Source organism: Lissotriton helveticus, chromosome 1_2, assembly GCF_964261635.1.
Source record: "Lissotriton helveticus chromosome 1_2, aLisHel1.1, whole genome shotgun sequence".
Classification (NCBI taxonomy): Eukaryota; Metazoa; Chordata; class Amphibia; order Caudata; family Salamandridae; genus Lissotriton; species Lissotriton helveticus.
In genome coordinates this window covers 324080626-324104528 of record NC_136058.1, presented here as the reverse complement: position 1 = coordinate 324104528, position 23903 = coordinate 324080626, and the positions used below count along the sequence as shown (strand labels likewise).

The following is a 23903-nucleotide window of genomic DNA, read 5'->3' as shown; positions in this document are numbered from 1 at the left end:
TACATACAATGATTGTTTTGAAACATTCTTAAAGGGGAAGAGGTTTTTACGGGACACCTTATCTTGTGAGGATTGGTTACCACAATCACGGAGATGGTGATGAAGTATGATTGTTTTGGCCAAATTATGGTGGAAAAACATTTCTACGTACCACTACAATTCAGTATTTGGAAGGTACACCCAAACACCCCTTTCGAATACCTTCCATTTACTACATCAGAAAAAGCCATTTTGCGTTTGCAAATGGCCTGATTCTTCAGACCAGCCTTCTTGCAACTGCAATGATAGTTCGTACATCTTGCACGTAGGCAGAGCTTTTAAGGAGAAATTAAATAGTTCCTACGTTGCACAAAAATGAAGTGCTTCAAACAAACACATACTTTGCATGCACAGAGAAGAGGTGGAATATATGTAAGACTGAAGACACAGGTGAAATGAGAAATAGATTGACTGCTCCGCTGCCAAGTTTTATACGCCATTTCTTCAGTGCAATACAAGAAAGCACCAAACAGTATAACAACGTTGTCAATTGGTTTCATAGTCCATTCCCTTTGTTTAGTGCTGTGAAAGGAAGAGCCGAATTCCAAAATTGATCAATGATGTTTCAGAAATTTCCCAAAGGGAATACCAAGCCGAGTGTTAAAAACTGCATTTACTCACAGGTTTTGAGCAGGAAACACTGAAATGCTATTAAAGTGCAATATCCAAGGGAACACTGACTCTGTCAAAGATAATCCAAATGGAATTGATGAAAAGTCCAAATTACAAACAACAGAATCAAAATAGGGTAAGGGGACAACCGGATTTGAACCAGGGACCTCTTGATCTGCAGTCAAATGCTCTACCACTGAGCTATATCCCCAGCTTTGCATTAAAATCAGAATGACAAAATATCAGTACATATTGAAAGAGTGTGAGGATCATACTAAGTTGTGCCAGAAAGTACAACCTTGAAACTGTGGAACAGGAGAAGTAGTCCTTAACATTATTTATTAAAGGAAAACTGGATCATTTAAATAACAGATTTATTTGTTTCATTGTTATTTTATTTGAATAGGCAGTGGTACATAGGACCAATGCCTCTACATACAATGATTGTTTTGAAACATTCTTAAAGGGGTAGAGGTTTTTACGGGACACCTTATCATTTGAGGATTTGTTACCACAATCACGGAGATGGTGATGAAGTATGATTGTTTTGGCCAAATTATGGTGGAAAAACATTTCTACGTACCACTACAATTCAGTATTTGGAAGGTACACCCAAACACCCCTTTCGAATACCTTCCATTTAATACATCAGAAAAAGCCATTTTGCATTTGCAAATGGCCTGATTCTTCAGACCAGCCTTCTTGCAACTGCAATGGTAGTTCGTACATCTTGCACGTAGGCAGAGCTTTTAAGGAGGAATTAAATAGTTCCGACTTTGCACAAAAATGAAGTGCTTCAAACAAACACATACTTTGCATGCACAGAGAAGAGGTGAAATAGATGTAAGACTGAAGACAGAGGTGAAATAAGAAATAGATTGACTGCTTCGCCGCCAAGTTTTATACGCCATTTCTTCAGTGCAATACAAGAAAGCACCAAACAGTATAACAAAGTTGTCAATTGGTTTCATAGTCCATTCCCTTTGTTTAGTGCTGTGAAAGGAAGAGCCGAATTCCAAAATTGATCAATGATGTTTCAGAAATTTCCCAAAGGGAATACCAAGCCGAGTGTTAAAAACTGCATTTACTCACAGGCCTTGAGCAGGAAACACTGAAATGCTATTAAAGTGCAATATCCAAGGGAACACTGACTCTGTCAAAGATGATCCAAATGGAATTGATGAAAACTCCCAATTACAAACAACAGAATCAAAATAGGGTGAGGGGACACCCAGATTTGAACCAGGGACCTCTTGATCTGCAGTCAAATGCTCTACCACTGAGCTATATCCCCAGCTTATCAGTAAAATCAGAATGACTAAATATCAGGACATCATGAAAGAGTGTGAGGATCATACTAAGTTATGCCAAAAAGTACAACCTTGAAACTGTGGAACAGGAGAAGTAGTCCTTAATATTATTTATTAAAGGAAAACTGGATCAGTTAAAAAACAGATTTATTTGTTTCATTGTTATTTTATTTGAATAGGCAGTGGTACATAGGACCAATGCCTATACATACAATGATTGTTTTGAAACATTCTTAAAGGGGAAGAGGTTTTTACGGGACACCTTATCATTTGAGGATTGGTTACCACAATCACGGAGATGGTGATGAAGTATGATTGTTTTGGCCAAATTATGGTGGAAAAACATTTCTACGTACCACTACAATTCGGTATTTGGAAGGTACACCCAAACACCCCTTTCGAATACCTTCCATTTAATACATCAGAAAAAGTCATTTTGCGTTTGCAAATGGCCTGATTCTTCAGACCAGCCTTCTTGCAACTGCAATGATAGTTCGTACATCTTGCACGTAGGCAGAGCTTTTAAGGAGAAATTAAATAGTTCCTACGTTGCACAAAAATGAAGTGCTTCAAACAAACACATACTTTGAATGAACAGAGAAGAGGTGGAATATATGTGAGACTGAAGACACAGGTGAAATGAGAAATAGATTGACTGCTTCGCTGCCAAGTTTTATACACCATTTCTTCAGTGCAATACAAGAAAGCACCAAACAGTATAACAAAGTTGTCAATTGGTTTCATAGTCCATTCCCTTTGTTTAGTGCTGTGAAAGGAAGAGCCGAATTCCAAAATTGATCAATGATGTTTCAGAAATTTCCCAAAGGGTATACCAAGCCGAGTGTTAAAAACCGCATTTACTCACAGGTTTTGAGCAGGAAACACTGAAATGCTATTAAAGTGCAATATCCAAGGGAACACTGACTCTGTCAAAGATGATCCAAATGGAATTGATGAAACGTCCCAATTACAAACAACAGAATCAAAATAGGGTGAGGGGACACCCGGATTAGAACCAGGGACCTCTCGAACTGCAGTCAAATGCTCTACCACTGAGCTATATCCCCAGCTTTTCAGTAAAATCAGAATGACAAAATATCAGTACATCATGAAAGAGTGTGAGGATCATACTAAGTTGTGCCAGAAAGTATAACCTTGAAACTGTGGAACAGGAGAAGTAGTCCTTAATATTATTTATTAAAGGAAAACTGGATCAGTTAAAAACAGATTTATTTGTTTCATTGTTATTTTATTTGAATAGGCAGTGGTACATAGGACCAATGCCTCTACATACAATGATTGTTTTGAAACATTCTTAAAGGGGAAGAGGTTTTTACGGGACACCTTATCATTTGAGGATTGGTTACCACAATCACGGAGATGGTGATGAAGTATGATTGTTTTGGCCAAATTATGGTGGAAAAACATTTCTACGTACCACTACAATTCGGTATTTGGAAGGTACACCCAAACACCCCTTTCGAATACCTTCCATTTAATACATCAGAAAAAGCCATTTTGCGTTTGCAAATGGCCTGATTCTTCAGACCAGCCTTCTTGCAACTGCAATGATAGTTCGTACATCTTGCACGTAGGCAGAGCTTTTAAGGAGAAATTAAATAGTTCCTATGTTGCACCAAAATGAAGTGCTTCAAACAAACACATACTTTGCATGCACAGAGAAGAGGTGGAATATATGTAAGACTGAAGACACAGGTGAAATGAGAAATAGATTGACTGCTTCGCTGCCAAGTTTTATACGCCATTTCTTCAGTGTAATACAAGAAAGCACCAAACAGTATAACAAAGTTGTCAATTGGTTTCATAGTCCATTCCCTTTGTTTAGTGCTGTGAAAGGAAGAGCCAAATTCCAAAATTGATCAATGATGTTTCAGAAATTTCCCAAAGGGAATACCAAGCCGAGTGTTAAAAACTGCATTTACTCACAGGCTTTGAGCAGGAAACACTGAAATGCTATTAAAGTGCAATATCCAAGGGAACACTGACTCAGTCAAAGAAGATCCAAATGGAATTGATGAAAAGTCCCAATTACAAACAACAGAATCAAAATAGGGTGAGGGGACAACCGGATTTGAACCAGGGACCTCTTGATCTGCAGTCAAATGCTCTACTACTGAGCTATATCCCCAGCTTTTCAGTAAAATAAGAATGACAAAATATCAGTACATCATGAAAGAGTGTGAGGATCATACTAAGTTGTGCCAGAAAGTACAACCTTGAAACTGTGGAACAGGAGAAGTAGTCCTTAATATTATTTATTAAAGGAAAACTGGATCAGTTAAAAAACAGATTTATTTGTTTCATTGTTATTTTATTTGAATAGGCAGTGGTACATAGGACCAATGCCTCTACATACAATGATTGTTTTGAAACATTTTTAAAGGGGAAGAGGTTTTTACGGGACACCTTATTATTTGAGGATTGGTTACCACAATCACAGAGATGGTGATGAAGTATGATTGTTTTGGCCAAAATATGGTGGAAAAACATTTCTACGTACCACTACAATTCGGTATTTGGAAGGTACACCAAAACACCCCTTTCGAATACCTTCCATTTAATACATCAGAAAAAGCCATTTTACGTTTGCAAATGGCCTGATTCTTCAGACCAGCCTTCTTGCAACTGCAATGATAGTTCGTACATCTTGCACGTAGGCAGAGCTTTTAAGGAGAAATTAAATAGTTCCTACGTTGCACAAAAATGAAGTGCTTCAAACAAACACATACTTTGCATGCACAGAGAAGAGGTGGAATATATGTAAGACTGAAGACACAGGTGAAATGAGAAATAGATTGACTGCTTCGCTGCCAAGTTTTATACGCCATTTCTTCAGTGCAATACAAGAAAGCACCAAACAGTATAACAAAGTTGTCAATTGGTTTCATAGTCCATTCCCTTTGTTTAGTGCTGTGAAAGGAAGAGCCGAATTCCAAAATTGATCAATGATGTTTCAGAAATTTCCCAAAGGGAATACCAACCCGAGTGTTAAAACTGCATTTACTCACAGGTTTTGAGCAGGAAACACTGAAATGCTATTAAAGTGCAATATCCAAGGGAACACTGACTCTGTCAAAGATGATCCAAATGGAATTTATGAAAAGTACCAATTACAAACAACAGAATCAAAATAGGGCGAGGGGACACCCGGATTTGAACCAGGGACCTCTTGATCTGCAGTCAAATGCTCTACCACTGAGCTATATCCCCAGCTTTTCAGTAAAGTCAGAATGACAAAATATCAGTACATCATGAAAGAGTGTGAGGATCATACTAAGTTGTGCCAGAAAGTACAACCTTGAAACTGTGGAACAGGAGAAGTAGTCCTTAATATTATTTATTAAAGGAAAACTGGATCATTTAAAAACAGATTTATTTGTTTCATTGTTATTTTATTTGAATAGGCAGTGGTACATAGGACCAATGCCTCTACATACAATGATTGTTTTGAAACATTCTTAAAGGGGAAGAGGTTTTTACGGGACACCTTATCATTTGAGGATTGGTTACCACAATCACGGAGATGGTGATGAAGTATGATTGTTTTGGCCAAATTATGGTGGAAAAACATTTCTACGTACCACTACAATTCGGTATTTGGAAGGTACACCCAAACACCCCTTTCGAATACCTTCCATTTAACACATCAGAAAAAGCCATTTTGCGTTTGCAAATGGCCTGATTCTTCAGATCAGCCTTCTTGCAACTGCAATGATAGTTCGTACATCTTGCAAGTAGGCAGAGCTTTTCAGGAGAAATTAAATAGTTCCTACTTTGCACAAAAATGAAGTGCTTCAAACAAACACATACTTTGCATGCACAGAGAAGAGGTGGAATATATGTAAGACTGAAGACACAGGTGAAATGAGAAATAGATTGACTGCTTCGCTGCCAAGTTTTATACGCCATTTCTTCAGTGTAATACAAGAAAGCACCAAACAGTATAACAAAGTTGTCAATTGGTTTCATAGTCCATTCCCTTTGTTTAGTGCTGTGAAAGGAAGAGCCGAATTCCAAAATTGATCAATGATGTTTCAGAAATTTCCCAAAGGGAATACCAAGCCGAGTGTTAAAAACTGCATTTACTCACAGGCTTTGAGCAGGAAACACTGAAATGCTATTAAAGTGCAATATCCAAGGGAACACTGACTCAGTCAAAGATGATCCAAATGGAATTGATGAAAAGTCCCAATTACAAACAACAGAATCAAAATAGGGTGAGGGGACACCCGGATTTGAACCAGGGACCTCTTGATCTGCAGTCAAATGCTCTACCACTGAGCTACATCCCCAGCTTTACAGTAAAATCAGAATGACAAAATATCAGTACATCATGAAAGAGTGAGTGGATCATACTAAGTTGTTCCGGAAAGTACAACCTTGAAACTGTGGAACAGGAGAAATAGTCCTTAATATTATTTATTAAAGGAAAACTGGATCATTTAAAAAACAGATTTATTTGTTTCATTGTTATTTTAGTTGAATAGGCAGTGGTACATAGGACTAATGCCTCTACATACAATGATTGTTTTGAAACATTCTTAAAGGGGAAGAGGTTTTTACGGGACACCTTATCATTTGAGGATTGGTTACCACAATCACTGAGATGGTGATGAAGTATGATTGTTTTGGCCAAATTATGGTGGAAAAACATTTCTACTTACCACTACAATTCGGTATTTGGAAGGTACACCCAAACACCCCTTTCGAATACCTTCCATTTAATACATCAGAAAAAGTCATTTTGCGTTTGCAAATGGCCTGATTCTTCAGACCAGCCTTCTTGCAACGGCAATGATAGTTCGTACATCTTGCACGTAGGCAGAGCTTTTAAGGAGAAATTAAATAGTTCCTACGTTGCACAAAAATGAAGTGCTTCAAACAAACACATACTTTGCATGCACAGAGAAGAGGTGGAATATATGTAAGACTGAAGACACAGGTGAAATGAGAAATAGATTGACTGCTTCGCTGCAAAGTTTTATACGCCATTTCTTCAGTGCAATACAAGAAAGCACCAAACAGTATAACAAAGTTGTCAATTGGTTTCATAGTCCATTCCCTTTGTTTAGTGCTGTGAAAGGAATAGCCGAATTCCAAAATTGATCAATGATGTTTCAGAAATTTCCCAAAGGGAATACCAAGCCGAGTGTTAAAAACTGCATTTACTCAACGGTTTTGAGCAGGAAACACTGAAATGCTATTAAAGTGCAATATCCAAGGGAACACTGACTCTGTCAAAGATGATCCAAATGGAATTGATGAAAAGTCCCAATTAAAAACAACAGAATCAAAATAGGGTGAGGGGACACCCGGATTTGAACTAGGGACCTCTTGATCTGCAGTCAAATGCTCTACCACTGAGCTATATCCCCAGCTTTTCAGTAAAATCAGAATGACAAAATATCAGTACATCATGAAAGAGTGTGAGGATCATACTAAGTTGTGCCAGAAAGTACAACCTTGAAACTGTGGAACAGGAGAAGTAGTCCTTAATATTATTTAATAAAGGAAAACTGAATCTTTTAAAAAACAGATATTTGTTTCATTGTTATTTTATTTGAATAGGCAGTCGTACATTGGACCAATGCCTCTACATACAATGATTGTTTTGAAACATTCTTAAAGGGGAAGAGGTTTTTACGGGACAACTTATCATTTGAGGATTGGTTACCACAATCACTGAGATGGTGATGAAGTATGATTGATTTGGGCCAAATTATGGTGGAAAAACATTTGTACGTACCACTACAATTCGGTATTTGGAAGGTACACACAAACACTCCTTTCGAATACCTTCCATTTAATACATCAGAAAAAGCCATTTTGCGTTTGCAAATGGCCTGATTCTTCAGACCAGCCTTCTTGCAACTGCAATGATAGTTCGTACATCTTGCACGTAGGCAGAGCTTTTAAGGAGAAATTAAATAGTTCCTACGTTGCACAAAAATGAAGTGCTTCAAACAAACACATACTTTGCATGCACAGAGAAGAGGTGGAATATATGTAAGACTGAAGACACAGGTGAAATGAGAAATAGATTGACTGCTCCGCTGCCAAGTTTTATACGCCATTTCTTCAGTGCAATACAAGAAAGCACCAAACAGTATAAAAACGTTGTCAATTGGTTTCATAGTCCATTCCCTTTGTTTAGTGCTGTGAAAGGAAGAGCCGAATTCCAAAATTGATCAATGATGTTTCAGAAATTTCCCAAAGGGCATACCAAGCCGAGTGTTAAAAACTGCATTTACTCACAGGTTTTGAGCAGGAAACACTGAAATGCTATTAAAGTGCAATATGCAAGGGAACACTGACTCTGTCAAAGATAATCCAAATGGAATTGATGAAAAGTCCAAATTACAAACAACAGAATCAAAATAGGGTAAGGGGACAACCGGATTTGAACCAGGGACCTCTTGATCTGCAGTCAAATGCTCTACCACTGAGCTATATCCCCAGCTTTTCAGTAAAATCAGAATGGCAAAATATCAGTGCATATTGAAAGAGTGTGAGGCTCATACTAAGTTGTGCCAGAAAGTACAACCTTGAAACTGTGGAACAGGAGAAGTAGTCCTTAACATTATTTATTAAAGGAAAACTGGATCATTTAAAAAACAGATTTATTTGTTTCATTGTTATTTTATTTGAATAGGCAGTGGTACATAGGACCAATGCCTCTACATACAATGATTGTTTTGAAACATTCTTAAAGGGGTAGAGGTTTTTACGGGACACCTTATCATTTGAGGATTTGTTACCACAATCACGGAGATGGTGATGAAGTATGATTCTTTTGGCCAAATTATGGTGGAAAAACATTTCTCCGTACCACTACAATTCGGTATTTGGAAGGTACACCCAAACACCCCTTTCGAATACCTTCCATTTAATACATCAGAAAAAGCCATTTTGCATTTGCAAATGGCCTGATTCTTCAGACCAGCCTTCTTGCAACTGCAATGGTAGTTCGTACATCTTGCACGTAGGCAGAGCTTTTAAGGAGAAATTAAATAGTTCCGACGTTGCACAAAAATGAAGTGCTTCAAACAAACACATACTTTGCATGCACAGAGAAGAGGTGAAATATATGTAAGACTGAAGACAGAGGTGAAATAAGAAATAGATTGACTGCTTCGCCGCCAAGTTTTATACGCCATTTCTTCAGTGCAATACAAGAAAGCACCAAACAGTATAACAAAGTTGTCAATTGGTTTCATAGTCCATTCCCTTTGTTTAGTGCTGTGAAAGGAAGAGCCGAATTCCAAAATTTATCAATGATGTTCCAGAAATTTCCCAAAGGGAATACCAAGCCGAGTGTTAAAAACTGCATTTACTCACAGGTTTTGAGAAGCAAACACTGTAATGCCATTAAAATGCAATATCCAAGGGAACACTGACTCTGTCAAAGATGATCCAAATGGAATTGATGGAAAGTCCCAATTACAAACAACAGAATCAAAATAGGGTGAGGGGACACCAGGATTTGAACCAGGTACCTCTTGATCTGCAGTCAAATGCTCTACCACTGAGCTATATCCCCAGCTTTACAGTAAAATTAGAATGACAAAATATCAGTACATCATGAAAGAGTGTGAGGATCATACTAAGTTATGCCAGAAAGTACAACCTTGAAACTGTGGAACAGGAAAAGTAGTCCTTAATATTATTTATTAAAGGAAAACTGGATCAGTTAAAAAACAGATGTATTTGTTTCATTGTTATTTTATTTGAATAGGCAGTGGTACATAGGACCAATGCCTCTACATACAATGATTGTTTTGAAACATTCTTAAAGGGGAAGAGGTTTTTACGGGACACCTTATCATTTGAGGATTTGTTACCACAATCACGGAGATGGTGATGAAGTATGATTGTTTTGGCCAAATAATGGTGGAAAAACATTTCTACGTACCACTACAATTCAGTATTTGGAAGGTACACCCAAACACCCCTTTCGAATACCTTCCATTTAATACATCAGAAAAAGCCATTTTGCATTTGCAAATGGCCTGATTCTTCAGACCAGCCTTCTTGCAACTGCAATGGTAGTTCGTACATCTTGCACGTAGGCAGAGCTTTTAAGGAGAAATTAAATAGTTCCGACGTTGCACAAAAATGAAGTGCTTCAAACAAACACATACTTTGCATGCACAGAGAAGAGGTGAAATAGATGTAAGACTGAAGACAGAGGTGAAATAAGAAATAGATTGACTGCTTCGCCGCCAAGTTTTATACGCCATTTCTTCAGTGCAATACAAGAAAGCACCAAACAGTATAACAAAGTTGTCAATTGGTTTCATAGTCCATTCCCTTTGTTTAGTGATGTGAAAAGAAGAGCCGAATTCCAAAATTTATCAATGATGTTTCAGAAATTTCCCAAAGGGAATACCAAGCCGAGTGTTAAAAACTGCATTTACTCACAGGTTTTGAGAAGCAAACACTGTAATGCCATTAAAATGCAATATCCAAGGGAACACTGACTCTGTCAAAGATGATCCAAATGGAATTGATGGAAAGTCCAAATTACAAACAACAGAATCAAAATAGGGTGAGGGGACTCCAGGATTTGAACCAGGTACCTCTTGATCTGCAGTCAAATGCTCTACCACTGAGCTATATCCCCAGCTTTACAGTAAAATTAGAATGACAAAATATCAGTACATCATGAAAGAGTGAGAGGATCATACTGAGTTGTTCCGGAAAGTACAACCTTGAAACTGTGGAACAGGAGAAGTAGTCGTTAATATTATTTATTAAAGGAAAACTGGATCATTTAAAACACAGATATTTGTTTCATTGTTATTTTATTTGAATAGGCAGTGGAACATAGGACCAATGCCTCTACATACAATGATTGTTTTGAAACATTCTTAAAGGGGAAAAGGTTTTTACGGGACACCTTATCATTTGAGGATTGGTTACCACAATCACTGAGATGGTGATGAAGTATGATTGTTTTGGCCAAATTATGGTGGAAAAACATTTCTACGTACCACTACAATTCGGTATTTGGAAGGTACACCCAAACGTCCCTTTCGAATACCTTGCATTTAATACATCAGAAAAAAGCCATTTTGCGTTTGCAAATGGCCTGATTCTTCAGACCAGCCTTCTTGCAACTGCAATGATAGTTCGTGCATCTTGCACGTAGGCAGAGCTTTAAAGGAGAAATTAAATAGTTCCTATGTTGCACAAAAATGAAGTGCTTCAAACAAACACATACTTTGCATGCACAGAGAAGAGGTGGAATATATGTAAGACTGAAGACACAGGTGAAATGAGAAATAGATTGACTGCTTCGCTGCCAAGTTTTATACGCCATTTCTTCAGTGCAATACAAGAAAGCACCAAACAGTATAACAAAGTTTTCAATTGGTTTCATAGTCCATTCCCTTTGTTTAGTGCTGTGAAAGGAAGAGCCGAATTCCAAAATTGATCAATGATGTTTCAGAAATTTCCCAAAGGGAATACCAAGCCGAGTGTTAAAAACTGCATTTACTCACAGGCTTTGAGCAGGAAACACTGAAATGCTATTAAAGTGCAATATCCAAGGGAACACTGACTCTGTCAAAGATGATCCAAATGGAATTGATGAAAAGTCCCAATTACAAACAACAGAATCAAAATAGGGTGAGGGGACACCCGGATTTGAACCAGGGACCTCTTGATCTGCAGTCAAATGCTCTACCACTGAGCTATATCCCCAGCTTATCAGTAAAATCAGAATGACTAAATATCAGTACATCATGAAAGAGTGTGAGGATCATACTAAGTTGTGCCAGAAAGTACAACCTTGAAACTGTGGAACAGGAGAAGTAGTCCTTAATATTATTTATTAAAGGAAAACTTTATCAGTTAAAAAACAGATTTCTTTGTTTCATTGTTATTTTATTTGAATAGGCAGTGGTACATAGGACCAATGCCTCTACATACAATGATTGTTTTGAAACATTCTTAAAGGGGAAGAGGTTTTTACGGGACACCTTATCATTTGAGGATTGGTTACCACAATCACGGAGATGGTGATGAAGTATGATTGTTTTGGCCAAATTATGGTGGAAAAACATTTCTACGTGCCACTACAATTCGGTATTTGGAAGGTACACCCAAACACCCCTTTCGAATACCTTCCATTTAATACATCAGAAAAAGTCATTTTGCGTTTGCAAATGGCCTGATTCTTCAGACCAGCCTTCTTGCAACGGCAATGATAGTTCGTACATCTTGCACGTAGGCAGAGCTTTTAAGGAGAAATTAAATAGTTCCTACGTTGCACAAAAATGAAGTGCTTCAAACAAACACATACTTTGCATGCACAGAGAAGAGGTGGAATATATGTAAGACTGAAGACACAGGTGAAATGAGAAATAGATTGACTGCTTCGCTGCAAAGTTTTATACGCCATTTCTTCAGTGCAATACAAGAAAGCACCAAACAGTATAACAAAGTTGTCAATTGGTTTCATAGTCCATTCCCTTTGTTTAGTGCTGTGAAAGGAATAGCCGAATTCCAAAATTGATCAATGATGTTTCAGAAATTTCCCAAAGGGAATACCAAGCCGAGTGTTAAAAACTGCATTTACTCAACGGTTTTGAGCAGGAAACACTGAAATGCTATTAAAGTGCAATATCCAAGGGAACACTGACTCTGTCAAAGATGATCCAAATGGAATTGATGAAAAGTCCCAATTACTAACAACAGAATCAAAATAGGGTGAGGGGACACCCGGATTTTAACTAGGGACCTCTTGATCTGCAGTCAAATGCTCTACCACTGAGCTATATCCCCAGCTTTTCAGTAAAATCAGAATGACAAAATATCAGTACATCATGAAAGAGTGTGAGGATCATACTAAGTTGTGCCAGAAAGTACAACCTTGAAACTGTGGAACAGGAGAAGTAGTCCTTAATATTATTTAATAAAGGAAAACTGAATCTTTTAAAAAACAGATATTTGTTTCATTGTTATTTTATTTGAATAGGCAGTCGTACATTGGACCAATGCCTCTACATACAATGATTGTTTTGAAACATTCTTAAAGGGGAAGAGGTTTTTACGGGACAACTTATCATTTGAGGATTGGTTACCACAATCACTGAGATGGTGATGAAGTATGATTGATTTGGGCCAAATTATGGTGGAAAAACATTTGTACGTACCACTACAATTCGGTATTTAGAAGGTACACACAAACACTCCTTTCGAATACCTTCCATTTAATACATCAGAAAAAGCCATTTTGCGTTTGCAAATGGCCTGATTCTTCAGACCAGCCTTCTTGCAACTGCAATGATAGTTCGTACATCTTGCACGTAGGCAGAGCTTTTAAGGAGAAATTAAATAGTTCCGACGTTGCACAAAAATGAAGTGCTTCAAACAAACACATACTTTGCATGCACAGAGAAGAGGTGAAATATATGTAAGACTGAAGACAGAGGTGAAATAAGAAATAGATTGACTGCTTCGCCGCCAAGTTTTATACGCCATTTCTTCAGTGCAATACAAGAAAGCACCAAACAGTATAACAAAGTTGTCAATTGGTTTCATAGTCCATTCCCTTTGTTTAGTGCTGTGAAAGGAAGAGCCGAATTCCAAAATTTATCAAAGATGTTTCAGAAATTTCCCAAAGGGAATACCAAGCCGAGTGTTAAAAACTGCATTTACTCACAGGTTTTGAGCAGGAAACACTGAAATGCTATTAAAGTGCAATATCCAAGGGAACACTGACTCTGTCAAAGATGATCCAAATGGAATTGATGAAAAGTCCCAATGACAAACAACAGAATCAAAATAGGGTGAGGGGACACCAGGATGTGAACCAGGGACCTCTTGATCTGCAGTCAATATAGCTCTACCACTGAGCTATATCCCCAGCTTTACAGTAAAATCAGAATGACAAAATATCAGTACATCATGAAAGAGTGAGTGGATCATACTAAGTTGTATCGGAAAGTAGTACCTTGAAACTGTGGAACAGGAGAAGTAGTCCTTAATATTATTTATTAAAGGAAAACTGGATCATTTAAAAAACAGATATTTGTTTCATTGTTATTTTATTTGAATAGGCAGTGGAACATAGGACCAATGCCTCTACATACAATGATTGTTTTGAAACATTCTTAAAGGGGAAAATGTTTTTACGGGACACCTTATCATTTGATGATTGGTTACCACAATCACTGAGATGGTGATGAAGTATGATTGTTTTGGGCCAAATTATGGTGGAAAAACATTTCTATGTACCACTACAATTCGGTATTTGGAAGGTACACCCAAACACCCCTTTCGAATACCTTCCATTTAATACATCAGAAAAAGCCATTTTGCGTTTGCAAATGGCCTGATTCTTCAGACCAGCCTTCTTGCAACTGCAATGATAGTTCGTACATCTTGCACGTAGGCAGAGCTTTTAAGGAGAAATTAAATAGTTCCTACGTTGCACAAAAATGAAGTGCTTCAAACAAACACATACTTTGCATGCACAGAGAAGAGGTGAAATATATGTAAGACTGAAGACAGAGGTGAAATGAGAAATAGATTGACTGCTTCGCTGCCAAGTTTTATACGCCATTTCTTCAGTGCAATACAAGAAAGCACCAAACAGTATAACAAAGTTGTCAATTGGTTTCATAGTCCATTCCCTTTGTTTAGTGCTGTGAAAGGAAGAGGCGAATTCCAAAATTGATCAATGATGTTACAGAAATTTCCCAAAGGGAATACCAAGCCGAGTGTTAAAAACTGCATTTACTCATAGGTTTTGAGCAGGAAACACTGAAATGCTATTAAAGTGCAATATCCAAGGGAACACTGACTCTGTCAAAGATGATCCAAATGGAATTGATGAAAAGTCCCAATTACAAACAACAGAATCAAAATAGAGTGAGGTGACACACGGATTTGAACCAGGGACCTCTTGATCTGCAGTCAAATGCTCTATCACTTAGCTATATCCCCAGCTTTACATTAAAATCAGAATGACAAAATATCAGTACATCATGAAAGAGTGAGTGGATCATACTAAGTTGTTCCGGAAAGTACAACCTTGAAACTGTGGAACAGGAGAAATAGTCCTTAATATTATTTATTAAAGGAAAACTGGATCATTTAAAAAACAGATATTTGTTTCATTGTTATTTTATTTGAATAGGCAGTGGTACATAGGACCAATGCCTCTACATACAATGATTGTTTTGAAACATTCTTAAAGGGGAAGAGGTTTTTACGGGACACCTTATCATTTGAGGATTGGTTACCACAATCAGTGAAATGGTGATGAAGTATGATTGTTTTGGGCCAAATTATGGTGGAAAAACATTTCTACGTACCACTACAATTCAGTATTTGGAAGGTACACCCAAACACCCCTTTCGAATACCTTCCATTTAATACATCAGAAAAAGCCATTTTGAGTTTGCAAATGGCCTGATTCTTCAGACCAGCCTTCTTGCAACTGCAATGATAGTTCGTACATCTTGCACGTAGGCAGAGCTTTTAAGGAGAAATTAAATAGTTCCTATGTTGCACAAAAATGAAGTGCTTCAAATGTGGTAAATAAATAAATATTACCGGATCTATTTTTGACTGGATTCAATATAAACAGGTAGCTCAATAAATAAGAGTCAAGATTCGAGGTAGCTGAAGTTTACAGGCTTTAATCAGGCATAAAGGACAGGAACAGGACAGCCTGCATGGGAATAGGATGGCAAGGCCCGGCAGCTGCCGGGGACAGGATCTGGGAATGATGCGCATAACTTTTAATAACAGTGCATTAGTATTTATAGTTAAACAAAATACATTTCATTCAATACAGTAGGCGTAGCAGTAGGCGTGGTTTGTAACAGTCGCGAAAGATAAGGGCAAAATGGGTGTAACAAAAGGCGTATACATAGACATGTGATGCAAACGTAACAGAATATGTCATAAACGGGGCGGAAACATGGAGGGGGCTACCTGAGCAGCTGGGACCTCTAACCTAGTGGTGCGCGCAAACTGGCAATGACGTGTTACCAGGGAGAACTGGGGGCTATGACTTCTGCGCTAGAAGAGGAGACTAAAGTCTGGAGTGTCAGAGCGACATGTACCCAGGCATATCTAGTATCTGATGTTTAGAGAACATGTTGATAGAATCCAAAAGTTATCAGGGCAAAGGCTAACAGACGCTAAGACTGGTGCATGCATTATTCCATATGTAGTGCGGGTGCGAGGAATATTCTATGAATATTAATACAGTATTTCTCTTACATGGAGACATAAAGGCTAGACCATGACGGAAACTTTGATGCGATTCAGTAGCTTAGGAATGCAGAGAAGGAGGGCTGGACTGATAACTAGAAACATAACATACTCTTGGCAGACTGGGAGGCAGAGCCAGGCCGAGCCGGGCACTGCGAGGCAGGAAGTAAGTGAAGGGTCAGGGATACAGGTGGGGGCTGTATCGCTCCTCGGAGAGGGTTCAGAAGACAGGAGCTGAATCTGAGTCCGGGCCCTTTTGAGGCCTAGAAACGGGGACAATTCAATGAATTAACGTGCACACTGTAAAATGTGGCAACGTAGGTTTACATAGGCCTAATATTCGTTGCTTTCACGAGAACCGGAAACTGGCATACTAGAGATGGACACAACTGTAATTGCGTCTTTAATCGATCAGAGGGGAATACATGCATATCGATCATGCACATATAACATAAGATGGGGAACACGTAGGCACATATAACATGGCAAAATTTACTTTTCCACATTCCCTCCTTGTGCCCTACGTTTCCATCAGGAAACATCAATATTCATGATACCATCTATCATTTCATATAGCATCATTTGCTCGTCTCGAATTGTCTTGGAACGGGATTTAGGACTAGGAATACAAGAGGTAGCGCAAATGCCGCAAATCGCAGGGCCACATTGTATACAGAGGCAGCAACTGAATATGATCATTACTGCAATACCTAGGAATGACAATACTTTCCATCCCCAGGCAGATATAATACTCCAGAGCCAACCGGACCATGTCCAGGTGCCTGGATTCTGGTGTAACTGATGGGCAATTTTATGAAGTCTGGTTATAGCTGAATAAACAGACAGCGCGTTATTAGGAATGAAAATGCAGCAACTAGATCCGATGACTCTACATGCTCCTCCTCTATCGGCCAGTATGACGTCAAGAACGAGACGATTTTGGAGCACGACAAATCTCATAGCAGATTGCTCTTCGGTTAAGTTACCTAGAGCAGAAGTAGTCTCATTCACTACTGCTTCAAGGGTTCTGGTTAACCTACGTATTAACTTACTATTCTGGACAGGTCCTATAAAGAAGAAAAAACCTTTATTGAAGTCTTGATACTGTTCTAGAGTAGTTTCAGTTTGATCGACAATTGGGGACTCGATCTCCCTTCTATGTCTGACGTGTACTATATGTGTGTTTCTGTGATAATCAGATGGGGCTAGAAAAACTGGTGGCAGTAGGAAGGCAATGTAACATGTTCCATCCCAATCGAGGGGCAGACGAACATATGCGGTCTGACCACAAATAAAATAAGAATGACGTGAGGCTTTGAAAATAGACTTCCTACTGTCCCTATACTCGACAGTAGTAGTACAATCACTATGTCCTACATGTGCGGAACCATTCTTTCTGACACATAATTCGCCTTTGACTGGTAGTACTGAAATAGCAGGTAAATCCGGAGTAGTATCAGACTGAACATTCAGGACCATAAAATTCGAAGAATAATTACCTAAATTTTAAACTTCATTTTCTAGATCTGACCCTGTTCTATGGGAGAGACCTTGCTTGTCTGGAAAACATGTCCTATTCAGAAGGGACATATCATTGGAAGATGACGTTAACGTGGACCATGCTCCACACGAACCATTATGTGAAAATGGATAAGGAAAGAGTGGCAGAACTCCCTTCGGTGTCTGGAAAGGGGGGAGTCGACCACACACCCAACAATTAGTAGCATTGCTGGTCTGGTGTGAATAGTGTAACATTCTAATGAATGTATTGTTGCGCATAGCAAGACGATAGGATAGCTCGTGAGGAGGCAGATCACTAAACGTGTGCTCTACTGTAGCATTAGAAAACTTATTTACATGAGAAATTGGAAAACATAAATGTAATGCATAACTTGTGCAGGTAACCATTAAACTTACATATAATAAAAAACTTAGAATGATGATACATCGTACAGAGTTGTGACTAACTCTCTCACTATGGGGGTCTATCTCATACATGTCAGAAACCTGTCTAACCGTTTCACCCGAGAGGGACTTAGACAATTAAACTGGCTGACTTATTTTACTAGACCGGAGCTTCAACTTATACTCCTGTTGCGGAGTTTTCTCTAACAGAGGAACTTTCAGTTCCAAATCAATTTCAGAGTCTGGTTTCAGGCAGTCTTTAAAATTTTGGCAGTCCTTTTCGAATGTCTTTTCACGAAGTCCATGGAATTTTTTGACGGTAGTGGTACATAGGACCAATGCCTCTACATACAATGATTGTTTTGAAACATTCTTAAAGGGGAAGAGGTTTTTACGGGACACCTTATCATTTGAGGATTGGTTACCACAATCACGGAGATGGTGATGAAGTATGATTGTTTTGGCCAAATTATGGTGGAAAAACATTTCTACGTAGCACTACAATTCGGTATTTGGAAGGTACACCCAAACACCCCTTTCGAATACCTTCCATTTAATACTTCAGAAAAAGCCATTTTGCGTTTGCAAATGGCCTGATTCTTCAGACCAGCCTTCTTGCAACTGCAATGATAGTTCGTACATCTTGCAAGTAGGCAGAGCTTTTAAGGAGAAATTAAATAGTTCCTACGTTGCACAAAAATGAAGTCCTTCAAACAAACACATACTTTGCATGCACAGAGAAGAGGTGAAATATATGTAAGACTGAAGACAGAGGTGAAATGAGAAATAGATTGACTGCTTCGCTGCCAAGTTTTATACGCCATTTCTTCAGTGCAATACAAGAAAGCACCAAACAGTATAACAAAGTTGTCAATTGGTTTCATAGTCCATTCCCTTTGTTTAGTGCTGTGAAAGGAAGAGGCGAATTCCAAAATTGATCAATGATGTTACAGAAATTTCCCAAAGGGAATACCAAGCCGAGTGTTAAAAACTGCATTTACTCATAGGTTTTGAGCAGGAAACACTGAAATGCTATTAAAGTGCAATATCCAAGGGAACACTGACTCTGTCAAAGATGATCCAAATGGAATTGATGAAAAGTCCCAATTACAAACAACAGAATCAAAATAGAGTGAGGTGACACACGGATTTGAACCAGGGACCTCTTGATCTGCAGTCAAATGCTCTACCACTGAGCTATAACCCCCGGCTTTATAGTAAAATCAGAATGACAAAATATCAGTACATCATGAAAGAGTGAGTGGATCATACTAAGTTGTTCCGGAAAGTACAACCTTGAAACTGTGGAACAGGAGAAATAGTCCTTAATATTATTTATTAAAGGAAAACTGGATCATTTAAAAAACAGATATTTGTTTCATTGTTATTTTATTTGAATAGGCAGTGGTACATAGGACCAATGCCTCTACATACAATGATTGTTTTGAAACATTCTTAAAGGGGAAGAGGTTTTTACGGGACACCTTATCATTTGAGGATTGGTTACCACAATCAGTGAGATGGTGATGAAGTATGATTGTTTTGGGCCAAATTATGGTGAATGAATGAATGAATGATGGGAATCTTATATCGCGCAACTTAGCCCAAGGGCATCAAGGCGCCTATTGTATTTTGTAATTTGTACTAATGTATTAAATTTCAAATAAAGATAGTTTTAAGCAGTTAAAAAGGTTTGATTTTGAGGGATAATACTATATCTGTAGTAAAATGGAAAGTGTAGAGGGAAGTTGAGAGGAGAGAATGAAGAGCTACATGGATAAAAAGTTTGGGGGGATGTCAGCATCTCTTGAAAAAAAAAAAAAAAACAGTTTAGAAAAATCTATGCAAAGGAGACAAAGGTCTGGCGAAGAGGAGAACTTCTGGACCACTGAGGAAAGGGATGTGGTTGCAGGAGGATCTAGCCAGGGGAAGAAAAGAACTCAGAAAAGAAAGTATATTGACACAGTAAAGAGAGGAAAAGAACGTAAGGTTCTGAAGGAGTCCGCAACAAAGGCGAAAGAGAGCTCAATAAAGGCGCTTTAAGTTAAGCACACAGCGGTGGCCTGTGATTCAAGTTTATCTAGTGGTGATGTTGAACTTACTTGTAGCTCAAGTATAGTTGAGTCAGATGTGGAGGAGGTTCCACTTAAGAGGAGAAAGGTGAGAGAGAGGGAGATTAAGATTGAGGAAAATGACACTGTTGATCCGCAAGGGGAAGAAATGTTCAACCCTCTTATGATACAACATCCACTTTCTCCGCAATGGTCTCCGGTGGAGCACGTAGCAACATACGTTAGGTATTGGATTAGAAGGGAAATACCGAAGGATGTGAGGACTAGGATGAGGAGCGAATGTCCTAGACCAAGTCTGAAAAGCAAGGTTGCATATACACCTGAGCTGGACCAGAAATGATGGCATTTATAAACAAGTCTGGGAAAGACCCTAGAAGAGGTCTTGAAAAAGGAATGAAGGGGTGTCAGGATAGACTTCTGGACGTTTAGGGGCCACTGACAAACATTTTTGACATGTGCGAAGAGGCGCATTCAAACAATACAGGAATTGACGTATCTGAAATGCGTCAATGGGTCCAAAGGGCTATATGCCTTCTAGGTAATTCAAACACTGCGCTATGCATAGAAAGAAGGAAAAGTATTCTTTTTAAAATAGATTTGAAGTTGGCAGATCTTGCACGTAAGGAGCCAGGGGAACAGTGATAGATTACTTTTTGGTGGAAAAACATTTCTATGTACCACTACAATTCAGTATTTGGAAGGTACACCCAAACACCCCTTTCGAATACCTTCCATTTAATACATCAGAAAAAGCCATTTTGAGTTTGCAAATGGCCTGATTCTTCAGACCAGCCTTCTTGCAACTGCAATGATAGTTCGTACATCTTGCACGTAGGCAGAGCTTTTAAGGAGAAATTAAATAGTTCCTACGTTGCACAAAAATGAAGTGCTTCAAACAAACACATACTTTGCATGCACAGAGAAGAGGTGGAATATATGTAAGACTGAAGACACAGGTGAAATGAGAAATAGATTGACTGCTCCGCTGCCAAGTTTTATACGCCATTTCTTCAGTGCAATACAAGAAAGCACCAAACAGTATAACAACGTTGTCAATTGGTTTCATAGTCCATTCCCTTTGTTTAGCGCTGTGAAAGGAAGAGCCGAATTCCAAAATTGATCAATGATGTTTCAGAAATTTCCCAAAGGGAATACCAAGCCGAGTGTTAAAAACTGCATTTACTCAGAGGTTTTGAGCAGGAAACACTGAAATGCTATTAAAGTGCAATATCCAAGGGAACACTGACTCTGTCAAAGATAATCCAAATGGAATTGATGAAAAGTCCAAATTACAAACAACAGAATCAAAATAGGGTAAGGGGACAACCGGATTTGAACCAGGGACCTCTTGATCTGCAGTCAAATGCTCTACCACTGAGCTATATCCCCAGCTTTTCAGTAAAATCAGAATGACAAAATATCAGTACATATTGAAAGCGTGTGAGGATCATACTAAGTTGTGCCAGAAAGTACAACCTTGAAACTGTGGAACAGGAGAAGTAGTCCTTAACATTATTTATTAAAGGAAAACTGGATCATTTAAAAAACAGATTTATTTGTTTCATTGTTATTTTATTTGAATAGGCAGTGGTACATAGGACCAATGCCACTACATACAATGATTGTTTTGAAACATTCTTAAAGGGGTAGAGGTTTTTACGGGACACCTTATCATTTGAGGATTTGTTACCACAATCACGGAGATGGTGATGAAGTATGATTGTTTTGGGCCAAATTATGGTGGAAAAACATTTCTACGTACCACTACAATTCGGTATTTGGAAGGTACACCCAAACACCCCTTTCGAATACCTTCCATTTAATACATCAGAAAAAGCCATTTTGCATTTGCAAATGGCCTGATTCTTCAGACCAGCCTTCTTGCAACTGCAATGGTAGTTCGTACATCTTGCACGTAGGCAGAGCTTTTAAGGAGAAATTAAATAGTTCCGACGTTGCACAAAAATGAAGTGCTTCAAACAAACACATACTTTGCATGCACAGAGAAGAGGTGAAATATATGTAAGACTGAAGACAGAGGTGAAATAAGAAATAGATTGACTGCTTCGCCGCCAAGTTGTATACGCCATTTCTTCAGTGCAATACAAGAAAGCACCAAACAGTATAACAAAGTTGTCAATTGGTTTCATAGTCCATTCCCTTTGTTTAGTGCTGTGAAAGGAAGAGCCGAATTCCAAAATTTATCAAAGATGTTTCAGAAATTTCCCAAAGGGAATACCAAGCCGAGTGTTAAAAACTGCATTTACTCACAAGTTTTGAGCAGGAAACACTGAAATGCTATTAAAGTGCAATATCCAAGGGAACACTGACTCTGTCAAAGATGATCCAAATGGAATTGATGAAAAGTCCCAATTACAAACAACAGAATCAAAATAGATTGAGGTGACACACGGATTTGAACCAGGGACCTCTTGATCTGCAGTCAAATGCTCTACCACTTAGCTATTTCCCCAGCTTTACATTAAAATCAGAATGACAAAATACCAGTACATCATGAAAGAGTGAGTGGATCATACTAAGTTGTTCCGGAAAGTACAACCTTGAAACTGTGGAACAGGAGAAATAGTCCTTAATATTATTTATTAAAGGAACACTGGATCATTTAAAAAACAGATATTTGTTTCATTGTTATTTTATTTGAACAGGCAGTGGTACATAGGACCAATGCCTCTACATACAATGATTGTTTTGAAACATTCTTAAAGGGGAAGAGGTTTTTACGGGACACCTTATCATTTGAGGATTGGTTACCACAATCAGTGAAATGGTGATGAAGTATGATTGTTTTGGGCCAAATTATGGTGGAAAAACATTTCTACGTACCACTACAATTCAGTATTTGGAAGGTACACCCAAACACCCCTTTCGAATACCTTCCATTTAATACATCAGAAAAAGCCATTTTGAGTTTGCAAATGGCCTGATTCTTCAGACCAGCCTTCTTGCAACTGCAATGATAGTTCGTACATCTTGCACGTAGGCAGAGCTTTTAAGGAGAAATTAAATAGTTCCTACGTTGCACAAAAATGAAGTGCTTCAAATGTGGTAAATAAATAAATATTACCAGATCTATTTTTGACTGGATTCAATATAAACAGGTAGCTCAATAAATAAGAGTCAAGATTCGAGGTAGCTGAAGTTTACAGGCTTTAATCAGGCATAAAGGACAGGAACAGGACAGCCTGCATGGGAATAGGATGGCAAGGCCCGGCAGCTGCCGGGGACAGGATCTGGGAATGATGCGCATAACTTTTAATAACAGTGCATTAGTATTTATAGTTAAACAAAATACATTTCATTCAATACAGTAGGCGTAGCAGTAGGCGTAGTTTGTAACAGTCGCGAAAGATAAGGGCAAAATGGGTGTAACAAAAGGCGTATACATAGACATGTGATGCAAACGTAACAGAATATGTCATAAACGGGGCGGAAACATGGAGGGGGCTACCTGAGCAGCTGGGACCTCTAACCTAGTGGTGCGCGCAAACTGGCAATGACGTGTTACCAGGGAGAACTGGGGGCTATGACTTCTGCGCTAGAAGAGGAGACTAAAGTCTGGAGTGTCAGAGCGACATGTACCCAGGCATATCTAGTATCTGATGTTTAGAGAACATGTTGATAGAATCCAAAAGTTATCAGGGCAAAGGCTAACAGACGCTAAGACTGGTGCATGCATTATTCCATATGTAGT

At 38.5% G+C, this 23903-nt stretch overlaps 8 non-coding genes across 8 annotated transcripts; all 8 read right to left on the bottom strand.

The window, feature by feature from the left end:
• Positions 1-790: 790 nt before the first annotated feature.
• On the bottom strand, positions 791-862 carry TRNAC-GCA (transfer RNA cysteine (anticodon GCA)). The gene has a single exon. It is a non-coding gene; the product is annotated as a tRNA-Cys (tRNA).
• A 1011-nt stretch (positions 863-1873) lies between these two features.
• On the bottom strand, positions 1874-1945 carry TRNAC-GCA (transfer RNA cysteine (anticodon GCA)). The gene has a single exon. It is a non-coding gene; the product is annotated as a tRNA-Cys (tRNA).
• Positions 1946-5120: 3175 nt separating this feature from the next.
• TRNAC-GCA (transfer RNA cysteine (anticodon GCA)) lies at positions 5121-5192 on the bottom strand. The gene has a single exon. It is a non-coding gene; the product is annotated as a tRNA-Cys (tRNA).
• Positions 5193-6202: 1010 nt separating this feature from the next.
• On the bottom strand, positions 6203-6274 carry TRNAC-GCA (transfer RNA cysteine (anticodon GCA)). The gene has a single exon. It is a non-coding gene; the product is annotated as a tRNA-Cys (tRNA).
• Positions 6275-7285: 1011 nt separating this feature from the next.
• Positions 7286-7357, bottom strand: TRNAC-GCA (transfer RNA cysteine (anticodon GCA)). The gene has a single exon. It is a non-coding gene; the product is annotated as a tRNA-Cys (tRNA).
• Positions 7358-8367: 1010 nt separating this feature from the next.
• TRNAC-GCA (transfer RNA cysteine (anticodon GCA)) lies at positions 8368-8439 on the bottom strand. Its single transcript has one exon. It is a non-coding gene; the product is annotated as a tRNA-Cys (tRNA).
• A 3176-nt stretch (positions 8440-11615) lies between these two features.
• Positions 11616-11687, bottom strand: TRNAC-GCA (transfer RNA cysteine (anticodon GCA)). Its single transcript has one exon. It is a non-coding gene; the product is annotated as a tRNA-Cys (tRNA).
• A 9821-nt stretch (positions 11688-21508) lies between these two features.
• On the bottom strand, positions 21509-21580 carry TRNAC-GCA (transfer RNA cysteine (anticodon GCA)). The gene has a single exon. It is a non-coding gene; the product is annotated as a tRNA-Cys (tRNA).
• Positions 21581-23903: the final 2323 nt, after the last annotated feature.